This window comes from Canis lupus, chromosome 23 (assembly GCF_003254725.2).
Source record: "Canis lupus dingo isolate Sandy chromosome 23, ASM325472v2, whole genome shotgun sequence".
NCBI lineage: Eukaryota > Metazoa > Chordata > Mammalia > Carnivora > Canidae > Canis > Canis lupus.
The window spans coordinates 15,989,070-16,005,473 of NC_064265.1; the positions used below are offsets into that span (position 1 = coordinate 15,989,070).

Here is a 16,404-nt window from a genome sequence, read left to right on the forward strand (position 1 = left end):
CTATCAGTTAGTGAAGAAGGTAAGGTCAAGTCTTCCATTATTGTGTGTTTATCTCTCTATCTAGTTTTGCTTCATATACTGTAAAGCTGTTTTATGAGATGCACACAGACTTTATCTTCAGGTGGAAGCAACACTTTTTTTTTTTTCCTGAAAGTCTCCTTTGTCTTATATTAATATTTTATATCAGGCTACCTTCTACTTTAGCTTAGTTTATTCATGATCAATACTTTTTTCATCCTTTACTATTTTTCACAGATCTTTTATTATGAGTAGATTTTTCCTTAAACCAATACGACAGTTTTTGAGTAGTCTGTGTATATTTAAGGTAATACTGATATATTTGGTTTTAAATATATCATCCTTCAGTGTGCAAAGCAACAAAATGAATGTCAAGTCTATTCTTCCTGTACTTTTTATTAAGATCATTAGAAATGACCAAAATTATTAAGATTATGTGTTACCAATATTTAAAATTTGTATTATTTTTCAGCAAAAAGGAGACATGAGACTGACATAATCTAGTTATGTACGGAAAAAGGCACACTTTCTCTACTTAACTAAAGGAACATTTCATAAACACATCATATAAATATGACTAATCCTATATTTTATAATTGTCAATTTCCTTATTGCTGTATATTTCTTTTGAAAAAATTGAAAAAAATCTCAGTTTTTATAAAAATGAAAGATATTTATAATCTTTTAAAGATTTTTGTTGTTGCTTTATTTTTAGAGAATAAGGATTATGGAATATTCTGCTGATTTACTTAATATCAAGATGCACAGATTCTTCCCCTGGCCTCTTTTTATCCTCAACCCAAGCCATATTTTTCTCCTCAATAAAAGATCTCCATATGTGTATTTTTTTTTTTAGATGAGTTTGCTCTATCTAGAAAACTGTAATTGTCCTCTACCTAGTTGCATAGACCAAAAAAAAAATTTTTTTTTTCATTCTCTTGAGACTTTTTGGCCTATGTTTCATAACTTTTATAAAAAATATTGACCAAAATATTAAATATTCCATATTAGTGAATGATGTACTTAGTGAATGATAAACTCAATGTCAAAAAGTAATTACACTTTTCATGAATGTAAGTGTTACTGATAATTTAATTTGTATTTCTGTTGCTAATAAGTTCCCCACTTAAGATTTGGTGTAGATGTACTTATTTCATTTTCATCTAAACAGTACCAAAAATCAAAATTGAAAAATAATAAAGAGATAATTTGGCTTCTAAAACTCTTAGTTTTGAGCAGTCATCTCAGTCATTAAGGTCAACATATCAATGGTTTTTTTCAATGTAGAGTTAAGTATTTCCAGGTATTTCTAGTTCTGCCTTATCTCTGATCTTTAAACTTCTATATTATCTAACAAAGGTATTTGAAGCGTATTAGTTCATTTGAGATAATAAATATATCAAACTGTCTTGTTGCAGAAATAAAAGAAACACTTCTTGAAATTGAAACTTTGGATTATTCCAGAAAAAGTACTGGTAGGATGAGATAAGAATTTTTCTTAATCACTCCTACCAATAACATACAAGTAGCAATGCAATTCATTATGAAGATTTAGAAGAACAACTAAGAACTTTGGTATTAGTTTAGGATGATTTTTGGAGAAAAAAAATTTTTTTTTTAAATTTTAGGCACAAAGGGAACAAAACAGCTTTGATTTCACTATGGAACACTTAGGTGTCAAAATAATGATACCCTTCTGCTACATACTCTAAAAAAATTATGATGCAGTAACAAAAAACTGTCACTCGATATATTCTGATGATATCCATTATCTTCATGGATATCCATTATCCATTATCTTTCTGATACCATGATACAAGATCCTCTTCTAAATGTTATTTCAATTTTTGGTCTTTGTTTATTTTGAGGGAGGGGGTGCCTGGGTGGCTCAGCTGTTTAGGCATCCAATTCTTGGTTTCAGCTTAGGTCTTGATCTTGTGGGTTGTGAGATGGAGCCCCCTGTCGGCACCATGATCTTCGGGGGGGGTGGGGACGGGGGGGCCGTGTCTGCCTGAGGATTCTCTCCTGTTGCCCCTCTCCACACTTGCTTAGTTCTCTCTCTCAAATAAATAAATCCTTAAGAAAGAAGAGAGAGAGAGCAGAAGAGGGACAGAGGGAGAGAATCTTTTTTTTTTTTTTTTTTTTTTAAGATTTATTTATTTATCCATGATAGACATAGAGAGAGAGAGAGAGGCAGAGACACAGGCAGAGGGAGAAGCAGGCTCCATGCCAGGAGCCCGACGCGGGACTCGATCCCGGGACTCCAGGATCGCGCCGTGGGCCAAAGGCAGGCGCCAAACCGCTGAGCCACCCAAGGATCCCCAGAGGGAGAGAATCTTAAGCAGGCTCGATACCCAGCATGAAGCCTGATGCAAGGCTCCACCCAACTCAGGACCCTGAGATCACGACCTGAGCCAAAATCAAGGTCTGAGTCACCCAGGGTCCCAAAATGTGATTCCACTCCAAGACAAATATTAAGTAGAGCCATAATTCTCAAATTGATGTTAGAGAATCTTTCCAGGGTTCCCGAATTAACTGAGAATTAAAAAATTTTTAAGTAATATCAATGATAAAAAAAAGCATCTAAGATCATAATCAGTATCAGCTGAATGCTACCTACATGAACAAAGATACCCAATTTCAATGCTTGAGTTGGCAATGTTTCTAGGAGCTGGTGAAAAATAGGCTGGGCTAGTTTAAGAATGGCTTTCTAAAACACGCTAAGGAGTCATTTTACCAGTTTAAGAGGAGAAATGTAATGGTAATATTTACAATGGGAAAAGATAATTTAGATATCCATATAAAGAATGAGCTAACCAAAAAAAGAAAAAAAACTAATTAGAAGGAACTATTAAAATAGTACAAATAGGAGACTGTAGAACAGTAGGGATTATAAACAGAATTTGAAAGATAGCTAAGGAGTAGAATCCATAAAAGCAGGAACAGACTGGCTATGGGATGAGAGGGAGGAGCTTTTTAAAGCCACGAGGGATTGATATAAAATGATTATAGATTAAATGATTATCAGTGAATTAAAAACATGTATTTTTTTGTATTTTAAAGAAGTAATGTACTATTCATAGACCATTTAAAAATCTACACTAGGAAATTATGTCTTTAACTTTGCAACTACTATAAATTCAACAATTTCACTCTTGTATGGGTTGTGTAATGGGTTTGGAAATTTCCCTCTTTACTTTCCCTTTACTTCATAATCTATTTTAAAAATCTAGCTTAATTTTTTCTACAGATCTTAGAGAAGCTTAATGTCATCCTTTCATTTTACTTGGTAGCTTTATAAAATGTCTTTCCTCCAACAAACTTGACTTTGTCTCTTCTTGGTTTTTATAGTGAACACGTAAAAGCCTCAGAGTTATTTCTTCCTCCATTTTAAATAGGAAAAAAATTTTTTCATAGGCACATATAGAAATTATCATTAAAAAATTAATGGGAGGGAATTGCTTGTCATTTTGTTGAATTTCACATAGGTCTTTGTCTATGTGACTGATTTCCCTGTGATAGATTTTACTTTTTTATACATTAAAAAGTCATTTTGCCTGTTTCATTTCAATGCCTAACACAATGTCTAGCATATGGTAGGTGCTAAGTATTTGTTAATTTCGCAACAAATTAATGAATCGATATCCCCAAAAGCTAGGGTATACTGTCAAGGCTCAGAGGACAATTGTTCTTACTTCATTTAATAAGAGTATAGGATTCCTTCCACTAGGTCTTTTTTCTTTCTCTGTACAGTCTACTAACTCCATTCTGGCTTCTCTGTTGCTGTTCTGTTAGCTGTCCTTATATTTCTTCTACTTTAGGACTTTCCAGGGCTATCAAAATTTTCTTCACCTATATGTTTTCAAAAGAAAATCACTACACTTAGTTACTGTGCTTACAACTATGACATTCACATTTTATTTTTTAAGAAATGAAAGCTCTGTCAGAAGCTAATTGAATGCAAAGCACTTCAAGTCAAAAAGTTATTAAGAAGCACAGATTGTCCAGAACAAAGCTAGTTACTAGAGACTGTAGCATTACACTTTTATACATGAAATGTAAACACTATAGTAATTTGATACCCATTATTATTCATCTCATCATAAAGCACATGACCGAGCTCTCTTTTTACAGTTAGGAACTTGATTATCAGTCCTTTTCTCCTTGAGTTCATATTTTTATCTCACTTCTTTCCCATAAGTTTATCCTAACATCTTAGTGTTTGAAAATATTTTAAACTGACCATCCTATAACATTTTCCTCTAATGACAACAAAGAAATATTTTCAAATTCCTGAGAACATAAGTTCTAAAAATTTTCCTTAGTATTGTTATCATTACTAGACTACTACTGATCAAATAACATATTACAAATTATGATCATTATAAAATATCAAGTCAGTTATTATTGAAAATGCATCTCATAAGGAAATAGGATCTTCTCCCCTCAACACCCACTTAGGTCATGTATGGAGGATGAATACTATTCATTGCTAGAAAGAAACAGGTTAAGTTGTTCTTCTATTTTGTATTCTTCCATTCCAAGTATTTGGGAGCAGAAGGATTTCTGGTTATAATAGTAATCATTATTTTTAATTACTAAGCTATGTACCAAAAATCACAGAGGTATGTCATCAAAAATTATTTTTAATGGTCAGCTGACAACTCAATTAAATCCTGTAATATTTTTCAAGGCCCTTGGAAACTGCCATTTTTGCAAAAGAATGAGCTACCCAGTCATTAGAATCACTCACTTTCTAAACAGATTTAGGTCAGATTAAAGGTATTGCTTTATTTGTTGAGTGGGAGAGGGACAATTACCAAAGAGGAAGGGAGAAATGTGTGATTCAGGCACACTCTGAGGCAGATCAATTTTAGGGAAGAAAACATGCAAGTGGACAACCTGAGAATTAGCACCCTTAAGCTATCATTTATGTAAAGGGTATGTACTGAAATCTTCCCCGTACCTTCTAAGGTTAAGGATTAGGGATACCTAATTGACCCCTCCCCCTCTGAAGACTGTCGCTTCAGAAAACACAGTTTTGGATATACAGTGTATCAGGTCACGACTTCAGGTAGTTCGTAACCTTTAGTGTGTGTGTGTGCGCATTTTTTTCCTGGGGGCCCAGGTGTGAGGAGGTATGGGAGAAAATAATTTTAACACAAAGATAATTTTGTTGCTAAGACCCCACCTTTTTCATAATTACAGTAAGGAGGCGAGCATTTTAAAATAAAAATAGACTCGCATCGGATAAACTTTAAAATAATGGGCTAAGCCATTTTTCTCCTTAGGAAGGATAAAAGTGCATTTCCCTTATTTCTCGACAAGCCTCAGAATTATTCTAAATTGTGAATGAAGGTTGAAAACAGAAAACATTTCCATGTTTACTAATTAGAAACCAGATTATCATCTTATTTCTGATGATCTAAGGTGCCTCGGCCGATTCTGCGAATATTCCTCAAAACTCTTACTAGCCAAAACATCCAGTTCGGCGGGCGGCCTGCCTTTAAATTCGCAAAGCGCATTACCAAGGCAATAAAAAATTAATGATTCCATATCCAAAATATCAAAAACACTGCTGTTTTCCATGCCCCTGCCGGATGCATTGAAAGCAAATGATCTTATTATATTTAGATTTGAAAATATTTTAAAAATACGACGTAACTTTAAGCTGCGTGTGGCTTTTTTTGTTGTTGTTCTCATAGTTGCGAACTTTGCTTGAACCGAAAAGGCCAACAACAACAACAACAACAAAGTCCATTCTCTGATCAGAGCGGACTGGTGGGCTGACGAGTTCAAACGCGCTGTGAGCCCCTCCCCCAACGGGACACCTATTGAAGCCTCCAGGCGACAAAATAACTCTGTGAGGGGGCGGCGAGGGGCGTCACTGTTGCCAGTTGGTGGTTAATGAAGAGAAACGGTCTCCAACTGCCATTTTCTCGTTTATTCATTCATCTTCAACCAGAACTAGCCCCAGAGCTCGAGGGGTTCTACCGGGCTGCGCCCAGCAAAGACAGTAAGGAGTTCAGTCGGGGACGCCGCGGCTGAGCCTTCATCTAGAAACAATCTGAGGCGGTAGCAACGCTGTGGCAGCCGCGTGCCATCCCCACCTCCCAGAGCTTTGCCCTAACTCAATCAATTAGATATTCTTTTTCTTTTCTTTTTTTTTCTTTCTTTTTTTTTTTTTTTTTTTTTAAAGAGCACCGTGCTGAGGAACTATGGGACCTTGAGGAAGTCATTGGCCGAGTCTGCGCTTCCAACGACGGCACGCAGCTCCGCGGCAGCGCCCAGGAGGCGGACGGGGGGCTGCAACCACTTCCTTCCGCCGCCCCGGACGCGTCGTCGTTAGCTGCCCCGCCGCGGGCCTCAGGGAGGCCGCAGAGGCAGAAACACGGAAGGGCGCTCCTGCGCGGACCCAACACGCACGACACACGCTCGGGGACCCCCAAGCGGACGCCGAACGCAAAGGACTCGCTGGAGGAAGGCCGAAAACTGACCCCCACAGCGGCGGGTAAAATGCTTACCCCAGTCCAGCTCCGCCTCCGCCTCCGCCTCCGGGCGTCGCCGCGCCACCGCCCCGCCCCGCCGCGGAGGCTCACGGGACACGTAGTACGCCGCGCCCCCCTTCTCCTCCTCCCACCCCCACCCCCACCCCCACCGCCCCTTTCCCTCAAAGCCCCGGCTTCGGGAACGCCCTCTCGGCTCCCTTCGGCCCGACTTCCGGTCTGCTCGCGCGGTCTCGGCTCCCAGCCGAAGGACAGAGGGAGCCCCACTTCCGGCCGTTCGCTGCTCCTCCGCCCTTGCGGCGCCCCTCATCCACGCTTCCCCTCCGCGGAACGCGACGCGGCTGTCAGCCGAAGCGGAAGCTGAGGAGGCGGGCGCCGGAGCGCCCGGGTGGCGCGCGCGTGTTGCTGGGTAACGGGCTTTCTTTGGTAGCGGCTCGGCCTCGCCTGCTTCGGGTTGTGCCTCCTTCCAGAACCTCCCGAGCCCCAGCGGACGGGCCGGGCTGCGCCCGTTGCGGCGCAGCCAAGGCTTAAGAAATGGGAATTCCTCCGCGGCGTTCCCGGAGCGTCTGCCTTCTCTGGGGAAGCGGCGGTGTCTTCGAGGAAACCGGAAGCCCGTGGTGACCCCTGGCGACCCGGTTTGTTTTCGGTCGGTTTCCAAACACTGGGGAATCGAAACTCGGCGGCCCTGGGGGCGGCCCTACGTAGCCTGTCTTCGGGGTGAGTGACTCGCTTCTGCCGGGCTAGGGGTGCGGGCGGTGCCAGGACCAACCCCTGCTGCCGTTGCTGTTTCGGAAAGACACGTCATTTTCTTCGCAAGCCCGGGTCCCCTCCTTTGCGTAGGGCGCAGCCCACCCCGGGCATCCCTTACTCCTGTCACCTTTGCACGCTGGCTGCTCCAGGCCCTCCCTACTTGATCTTCCACGCTATTTCTCCCTATCGGTTATTTTCTTCCCGTACTCTGAATTACTGCGGCGCCTTTACTTCTATTTCATTCATTGAAATTGCATTTATATCGGAAACGAAAGAGGGACGTGCGGCTAGGACGGTCCTGCCTGGGGCAGCGAACCTCAGCCTCTTGTCTATTGTCGAGTATTCGTCAGTAGGTATTCGTCGTTTCTGCAGTGTGTAACCTGTATATTCGGCATGATTTTCGATCATTTGTTGAGTGACTACTACATACGTGCACGGTAGGCGAACTCTCGTCCCTGTAGATAAGGAACTCACATACTCGAAAGTGAAATAAAATATTCACTGAAACTGTAATAGAAGTTGAAATATAAACTGCTCCAGCCTGTGTTGTTGGAGATATGCCAAGATGATGGAAGACAGTGAAGTACTAGGGTTGGAATTGGTCCGTGCCTCTTAAACATGGGAGCCTTTTCCCCCCCTACTATGGAATTTTAGATAGGATTGCTCAAGATCTCAACGCATTTAAGTGCTGATTCTCTAAACTTGCCATATCTAGTTTCCCAACCTGTTGTGATCACTCTCCACTTCAACTGTAAATTAGGAATGGTACAAAACTCACAAGGTCATTAGGAAATTTTATTTTATTTTTTTTTTTAATTTTTTTTTTAAATTTTTATTTATTTATGATAGTCACAGAGAGAGAGAGAGAGAGGCAGAGACACAGGCAGAGGGAGAAGCAGGCTCCATGCACCGGGAGCCTGACGTGGGATTCGATCCCGGGTCTCCAGGATCGCGCCCTGGGCCAAAGGCAGGCGCTAAACCACTGCGCCACCCAGGGATCCCTCATTAGGAAATTTTAATGTGATATTGGTTATAATAGAATGGGAAGGTGTAATGGGAAATGCACTGGATTAAGTCAGAACATTAACTCAAGATCAGATTTTTCAGTTTATCCACTTGACACTGGGTCGGAGACTAAACCTCTCCTTCATATCTCCAAGGCACTAAAGCATGCTGGCTCTGGAGTCAGCTGGCTGGTTTACAGTTTTACAGTCCTGGCTTTCTCACTTTGGAACCTTTGCCTGTCTTTCAATCCACCTGTGGTAACAGGAAATTCTTGCCCACACCAGAGGTCTTAGAATTAATGAATTGTTATGAAAAACAAATAGGTAGTTCCCCTAAAAGCTGCTTGACCTATCATAAACACTCGGTAAATATTAATTACCTACAGTGAGCTTTTTACGATTATTAAATGAAATGTGATGACGTTTTTCATAATCCACGAATAGAACCAATGTAATTTATTTTTTCTTTCTTGTATTTACATTCTGGATTAAGGTAGTTTTCTTATCTCTATTAGAGAGTAATTACTGCTAATAATAGTAACATGTAGTGTATGTAAGTGCTCCATTCCATCCAGATAGGTTACTTTATGAAAATGTTGAAAAAAGTGCTCTTCATACATATTCTAACCCTGAAAAAATTTTATGATTCCCTAGCCGTAACACTTTTTTTGGATTACTGCAGTTTAGTGACATAACTCAGAGTTACAGAAATGAGAATGGAGTTTTTGCATATTGTATATCGGATACTGAGTACATTTTGGACATTCACTGAATTATACAGGGCATTTGAGTTCTGAAGTACATAGATGGAGTAACAGAATCTTGAAAAAGTCACTAGATTGTTCTTTTTTTATAAACTAGTTAGGCCATTCCTGCCCCTAATTATTTAATTAAAAATAGGGAGCAAAGGAGCATCTGGGTGGCTCAGTTGGTTAAGCTTTGGACTCTAGGTTCAGGTCATAATCAAGGTTGTGAGATTGAGCCTGGTGTAGGGCTCCAAGCTCAGCGGGAGTCTGCTTGAGATTCTCTGTCCCCCATCTCCCTCCCCTCCTTCCCTGTCACATGTGCACTTGGGTGCTCTTTCTCTCTAAAAACAAACAGATAAAATATTTTAAAAGTGGGGGTGGGGGGTGCCTGGGTGGCTCAGTCAGTTGAGCTAGACTTGTTTTCAGCTCAGGTCATAAGCTCAGGGCTCTGAGATTAAGCCCTGAGTTGGACTCCATGCTCAGTGAGGAGTCTGCTTGGGATTCTCTCCCTCTACCCCTACCCTTTCACCTAAAATAAATATAGTCTTTAAAAAAAAAAAAAAAAAAAAGAGAGAAAGAGGGAAGTGTTGGTCTGTTTGCCTCCATTAATACTTAATCCTTGCCCCACAGGATCTTGACTGATCCTGTGAAATAGATTAGGGATATTCTAGCTTTTCAGAGGTAGAACGATGATGAAAATAAGAGGTTTAGTTCAGGATGCAATGTAGAATAGAGGAAAGAGCCTACTAAATAGTCCTTAATTCCAGCCCTAGAATTCCTTCTGTTTAGGTTGCCATTCTATATTTGCATTGAATTTTATCTTTACAATTTAGGAAGGTGGCATCTTAGTGATGTAGTTCAACCCTGTCATTTTGTTGGGAAAATTTAGATCTGGAGAGGTAAACCATGCAGTAATCAAGGTGGCAGATTATAGACTAGAATCTGAGTTTTTGAATCTCTGGTCAGATTCTTATTGGAGAAAATCTGAATCCATGTTGTATTGCCTCTCAGAATGTTGTATTAAGAGCACAAATTTAGATGATAACTTACCTGAGTTCACATCTCAGTTTTGCCACTGATTGCTTATATAGCTGTAGGTAAGGTACTTCATTTTTTTCTGAGACTTTGTTTATAAATTAGTATAATAGTAACTACCTGAGAAGCTGGAAATTGCATTTGGTAGCACTAGTGCCTGGTACATGGTAAGTGGTGAATGAATATGGCAAATATTATGATGATGAAATATGACAGGATAATCATATTTTTTCCTGGGGAAGAGAAAGACCTGTCTGGTGTCAGAACATATTTCTGTGTTTTCTAGTATCTCACAAGCCTATATATACATATATATGTATAGCATGTCTCGAGTCAGGGTCCTCTTAATGTTGATTGTAGTAAAGATTGAAGTTTAAGATTTTCTAAAATAATTCTTGCAGTGTTTGAATCTTTCTTTTCTTTGTCTCTCCCTTAGAAAACTACTCTTGCTCTCTTCTACCCATCTTACCTGGCAAATTGTGCCCTTTCTCCATTATCATTGCAATCTTGTGACTTATAAGAAATGTATATTTCATTATTTCTCATATATACTTGGCTTTCATCCACAGTTCTTGGCCCTAAGCTCCCAAAGCTCTTGGAATTTCCTGAGGGTAAGAGCTATAGAATCATCTTTCGTCACAATATTTGGTCTCTTCACCTTTTTTTTTTTTTTTCTCTCTCTTCACCTCTTTTACTGAAATTGTTTCAGAGCCATGAAGGTGAAATGCATGTCTTCTTTATTTATAACAAGCACTTTTCTACCAAGACTTAATTTGTATTAATGAGGTGACTTTTGGACAGCAACTAAGGATGGGAGCTGATTGCCAAGGAAACCAGTCCTATAATTAGAGGGTTGAAGTTTTCAGTCCCACCAATGTTGGGAGAGGGAGCTGGAATTTTAATCAATTGCCAGTGATTTAATCATTTCTATGTAAGGAAGCCTCTGTTAAAACCCAAGAAGAAGAGGGTTCAGAGAGCTTCCAGAACATTTTCACATGCCATTATGCCAGCCCCAAATGCCAGAAGGACAGAAGCTGCTTTGTTCAGGACCTCATCCCATGTTTCTGTATGGTCAGAAGCACAGGTAACAACCTAGGCTTACAGTTAGCATCCAAAATAGAGGGCAGTTTTGTGGGAGCAGGCCCTTTATCTGTGGAATATGTTGCTCTCTCTGGGTAGATAACATCAGATTGGAATTGAATTTAGGCTACCCAGCTAATGTCCAGTGCATTGCTTGTTGATAATGTGGAAACAACTCCCTTTCACATTGGAATTGGCTGACCAGAACACCTTTTAATCATTCTTGGGAATTTCATTGTTCTTATCAATAAACGTCAACATCTTTCACCTTAGCCCCCCTTTTTGTTTTTGTTTTCCTTTTTAAGAGAAAGAGTGCACATGCAAGCATTTTGGGGGTGGGGGGGTGGGAGGGGGAGTGGCAGAAGGAGAGAATCTTAAGCAAGCTCCACACCCAGCATGGAGACCAACTCAGGGCTCAATCTCAGGATCCTGATGACCTGAACCAAAATCCAAGAGTCAGATGCTCAACTGACTGAGCCACCCAAGTGCCCATCACCTTAATCCTTTTTACTCTTTTATATATTTTCTTTATGTAAACCTCTAAGAAGAAACAGTTGAAGTCCAAATATATGAAATATTTGCGTAATTATATAGATATATTTCCTATAGATAAATATCTGATTCTCCTATACTGTTTTGAAAAGAGAGAGATGAACATAAAGTTGTTTTCTATAGTATTAAGAACAAAATCTCCACGCACAAATTAGGTGATGTTTACCAATTGATAATACAGAACTAACTATGCCCACAAATGTTTAAGAATAGTAGTTACAATTGGAATTCTGTAGATCACATAGTAGCCACTTTAGAGTAGTGGCTTTCAAATTGGATAGGAACTTAAAAATCACATGGGATGATTATTGCAAGTTCAGCTTGATATTCACCCTAGATTTATTAGATGTATTGCATAGTTCTGTAGTGCTAACAGTCAGTATTTCTTTGTTTTCCATTATCATTTTATTTATTTATTGAAATGTAGTTAACACAGAATGTTACATTAGTTTAGGTGTATAACATAGTGATTTAACAACTGTATACATTATGCTGTGTTTACTACGGGTATACCTACCATCTGTCACCATACAATGCTGTTAGAGTAGCATCGACTATGCTGTACCTTTCATCCTGTGACTTATTTTGTGTGTGTGTTGTTGTTTTTTTTGTTTTTTTTGTTTTGTTTTTTTTTTTTTGGACTTACTCATTTTGTAACTGGAAGCCTGTACCTCCCACTCCACTTCATCCATTTGGTCTTCCCTCATCCCCTCCCCTCTGGAAACCATCAATTCTGTGTATTTCTCTGGGTCTGTTTCTGCTTTTGTTTGTTTTGTTAGATTCCACATTTGAGCAAAATCATATAGAATTTGTTTTTGTATGACTTAACTTCATTTAGCATGATGTCCTTTAGATCTAGCTGTGTCGTCACAAATGGCAAAGTCTCATTCTTATTTATGACTAAGTAATATTCCATTGTGTGTGTACCATATCTTCTTTATCCATTTATCCATCAGTGGACTCTTAGGTTGCTCCCATATCTTGCCTGTTGTAAATAATAGTACAGTACACATAGGGATGCATGTAACTTTTCAAATAGTGTTTCTTTCTTTCTTTTTTTTTTTTTTTTTTGAGTTAATGATCGTATGGTTTTTCTATTTTTAATTTTTTGAGGAACCTCCATACTGTTTTCAAAGTGGCTACACCAGTTTGCATTTACAGCAGCATTGCACTTGGGTCTCTTTTTTCTACATCCTGGCCAACACTTATTATTTTTTGTCTTTTTGTTAATGGCTTTTCTGACAGTGGTAAGGTGATACCTCATTGTGGTTTTGATTTGCATTTCCCTGATGATTAGTGATGTTGAGCATCTTTGAATGTGTCTGTTGGCCATCCGTTTGTCTTGTTTGGACAGATGTCTATTCGGGTCCTCTGCCCAATTTTTAATCATATTATTTGGGATTTTTTGGTGTTGAATTATATAAATTACTTATTTATTTTTAATATTAACCCCTTAACATATGTCATTCGTAAATCTCTGCTCCCATTGAGTTGCCTTTCTGTTTTGTGGATGGTTTCCTTTGCTATGCAAACTTTTTATTTTGGTGTAGCCTCAGTAATTTATTTTTGCTCTTGTTTCCCTTTCCTGAGGAGACATATCTAGAAAAATGTTGCAAATGCCAATGACAAAGAGATTACTGCCTATGTTGTCTTGTAGTTTTATGGTTTCAGGCTTCACATTTAGGTCTTTAATCCATTTTGAGTTTATTTTTGTGTATGGTGTAAGAAAGTGGTCCAGTTTTATTCTTTTGCAATAGCTGTGTAGTTTTCCCAGCACCATTTATTTGAAGACTGTCTTTTCCCTATTGTATATTCTTAATTGACCATATAAGTGTGGGTTTATTTCTGGGTTCTTTATTCTGTGTCTTTTTTTTTTGTTGTTGGGTTTACTGAGCTTTGTATTATATCCTGAAATCTGAGATTGTGATATCTCCAGCTTTGTTGTTCTTTCTCAAGATTGTTTTGGGTATTCAGGGTCTTTTGTGGTTCCATACAAATTTTAGTATAATTCGTCTAGTTCTCTGAAAAGTCTCTTGGTATTATGATAGGGATTGCTTTAAATCTGTAGATGGCTTTGGGTAGTATTAACATTTGAACAGGTTGTTCTACTAATCCATGAGCATGGAGTATCTTTCCATTTGTTTGTGTCATCTTCAACTTTTTTTCATCAGTGTTTTATAGTTTTCAGAATAAGATATTTCACTTCCTTGGTTAAATTTATTCCTAGGTATTTTATTACTTTTGGTGTAGTTGTAAATGGTATTATTTCCCTAATTTCTTTCTGCTACTTTATTATTAGTGTACAGAAATGCAACAGATTTCTATATATTGATTGTGTGTCCTGCAACCTTACTGAATTAATTTATCAGTTTTAGTAGTTTATGGTGGAATTTTTCAGTATCTGTATAGAATTATGTATAGAAATGAAGACAGTATCATGTATAGAAATGAACAGACTTTTGTGCATTGATTTTTGTATCCTGCAAATTTACTGAATTCATTTATCAGTTCTAGTAGTTTTTATTGGAGTATTTAGGTATCATGTCATCTGCGAGTAGTAATAGTTTTGCTTCTTTCTTAGAAATTTGAATGTCTTTTCTTTTTCTTGTTTGATTGCTGTAGCTGCCATTTCCAGTACTATGTTGAATAAAAATGGTGACAGTGGACATTCTTGTCTTATTCCTGACCTTAGGGGAAAAGCTCTCAGTGTTTCATTCTTTAATATGATGGTGGCTATGAGGTTTTCATATATGACCTTTAAAATGTTGCAGCATGTGTGCCTTCTATTCCTACTTTGTTGAAGGTTCTTACCAAGAATGGATATTGAATTTTGTGCCTCTGTCACATTGGCAAGAAGTCTTGAGCTGTTGTGAGCACTGACCAGGGGTAGCCCAGTGTGCACTTAAGGACTTGAAGCCCACTGAGGCAGTAGGCCAGCTAGGGTACCTGGATTCTGCTCCTGTCTACATTATCAAGGTGGAAGAGGAATGTAGACTGTGGCACTTACCAATCTCCCAACCCAGAGAGTTCCAGCAGCTTTGGCTGGTTCTTTTATTTCCTATAGCCCTTACAAGGTCATGACTTTTTTTTTTTCTTTGTGCAAGAGGGCAGACAAATCTGCTCACCATCTCCTGTAGTATCCCTCTACACTGCACTTTGCAGTGGCCACGGTGGGGCTTCCCTTTGTTATGGTGTCTCTGTTTCTCTTGCCATTCTCTGTGTGGTGTATCTTTTGTTATTCAGTCAGGCCTCAGTTCTTCCGGAGTGATTGCTCTAAAAATAGGTGTGGATTTGGTTTGTTCCTAGAAGAGTTGAGTTCAGGATCTTCTATATTATCGTCTTGGGCCAGCAATCAGTATTTTGAAGAGAGCGCCAAGTGATTCTGAGGCAGTGGTCCACATTTCACTGTGTCAAACACTGCTCTGGGTCACCTCCAGTTTCTTACAGTGTGTGTTTGTGTGTGTGTGTGTGTGTGTGTGTGTGGCATTTTGATGTGAAATATATTTATTACTGATTTTTATGATCAAGACAGGTCCACTTAATCTTGTCTTTGGGTAATATTTTGACACTTGTTGAGTTTATAAGTTAAGGCTCTCAATTCCTGCTAGATTTTTAAAAATATTATCTAGTCTTTTGTTGATTCTAATCTTGATAATATTCTGCTTATGACACTTTTTAAAGATCAAGCACATGCTTGTTATTTGAAGGTAGTTTAAGTTATGGTAAATAAGGTTAGATGAGTATAGGATAAGTTTTCCCAAATGTTAGATGTTAAAAATACTGAATCATACTTTACTGTGAGGCAGACTACTGCAGCTCCCTTTACAAGAAATAAGGTTGAGAAGGGATGCTTACATAAGCAATTAAAACATAACCTACTTTGTTACTTGGCCAGCAGTTTTCCTTTCAGTATAATAATTTATATAATGGGATAACTGCCTTGTTGTTTTTTTGTACCTTTCTAAGATACAATTTTCTTTGGCCCTACATCTTTTAATTTCTTTAAGTCCAGTTTATACAGAGTAACATAAGCCTTAATACTTCTGATGCTTACATGATTTCACATTTATTTTGGCCAAGATAAGAATCAAATTTTCCTTTTTCATTTTATGGCAAATTTAACTTTCAGTTATTTTAAAACATTAAAATTGTATACATATCTGTGATACTAGATTTAATCTTGGGAGTATTTTAAGATTTTATTTTTAAGTAGTCTGTACACCTGGTGTGGGGCTCAAACCTACAACCCCAAGATCAAGAGTCTCATGGTCTACCAACCAAGTCATCCATGCACCTCTTGGGTGTGTTTTAATGTATGACTATTTCATTTACAATTTTAAGGACAGATAAGCAGTCTTCATGCTGCTTTCCAATGCATTCCAAGTCATGTTTATAGCATAATAACTACATATATAGAATAATAGTATAAAACTTGGAAGAAGCTTTTATATCCAAATAATACTTTCTCATATTTGGAGAGGACACCATATGTAGCTTTTAAAAATTTTTATTTATTTATTCATGAGAGACACAGGCAGAAGGAGAAGCAGGCTCCCCATAGGTAGCCCAGTGTGGGACTCCATCCCAGGACCAAGATCATGCCCTGAGCCAAAGGGAATGATCAACCCCTGAGCCACCCAGGTGTCCCCATATGCAACTTTTTAGTGATTTAAAAATAAATCACTTTTACTTTCGGCAGTAGATTTAAATATA

The 16,404-nt window shown here is 38.5% G+C and overlaps 2 protein-coding genes across 4 annotated transcripts in view; one reads left to right on the forward strand and one right to left on the reverse strand.

Annotated features, from left to right (window-relative positions):
• ZCWPW2 (zinc finger CW-type and PWWP domain containing 2) overlaps positions 1-6,673 on the reverse strand; it is a 146,726-nt gene extending 140,053 nt beyond the window's left edge. Inside the window, exons 1-2 of one of the 3 annotated variants that reach the window (XM_035705257.2) lie at positions 6,543-6,632; positions 3,714-3,870 (exon numbers count right to left, since the gene is read on the reverse strand). The gene's annotated coding sequence lies outside the window, so the exon portion shown is untranslated. Of the gene's footprint in view, positions 1-3,713; positions 3,871-6,542 lie in introns of all 3 variants that reach the window. The other 2 variants (XM_035705258.2, XM_049099714.1) reach the window with 2 other exon arrangements.
• AZI2 (5-azacytidine induced 2) overlaps positions 6,659-16,404 on the forward strand; it is a 36,278-nt gene continuing 26,532 nt past the window's right edge. Inside the window, exon 1 of the mRNA XM_025461059.3 lies at positions 6,659-7,241. The gene's annotated coding sequence lies outside the window, so the exon portion shown is untranslated. The remainder of the gene's footprint in view (positions 7,242-16,404) is intronic.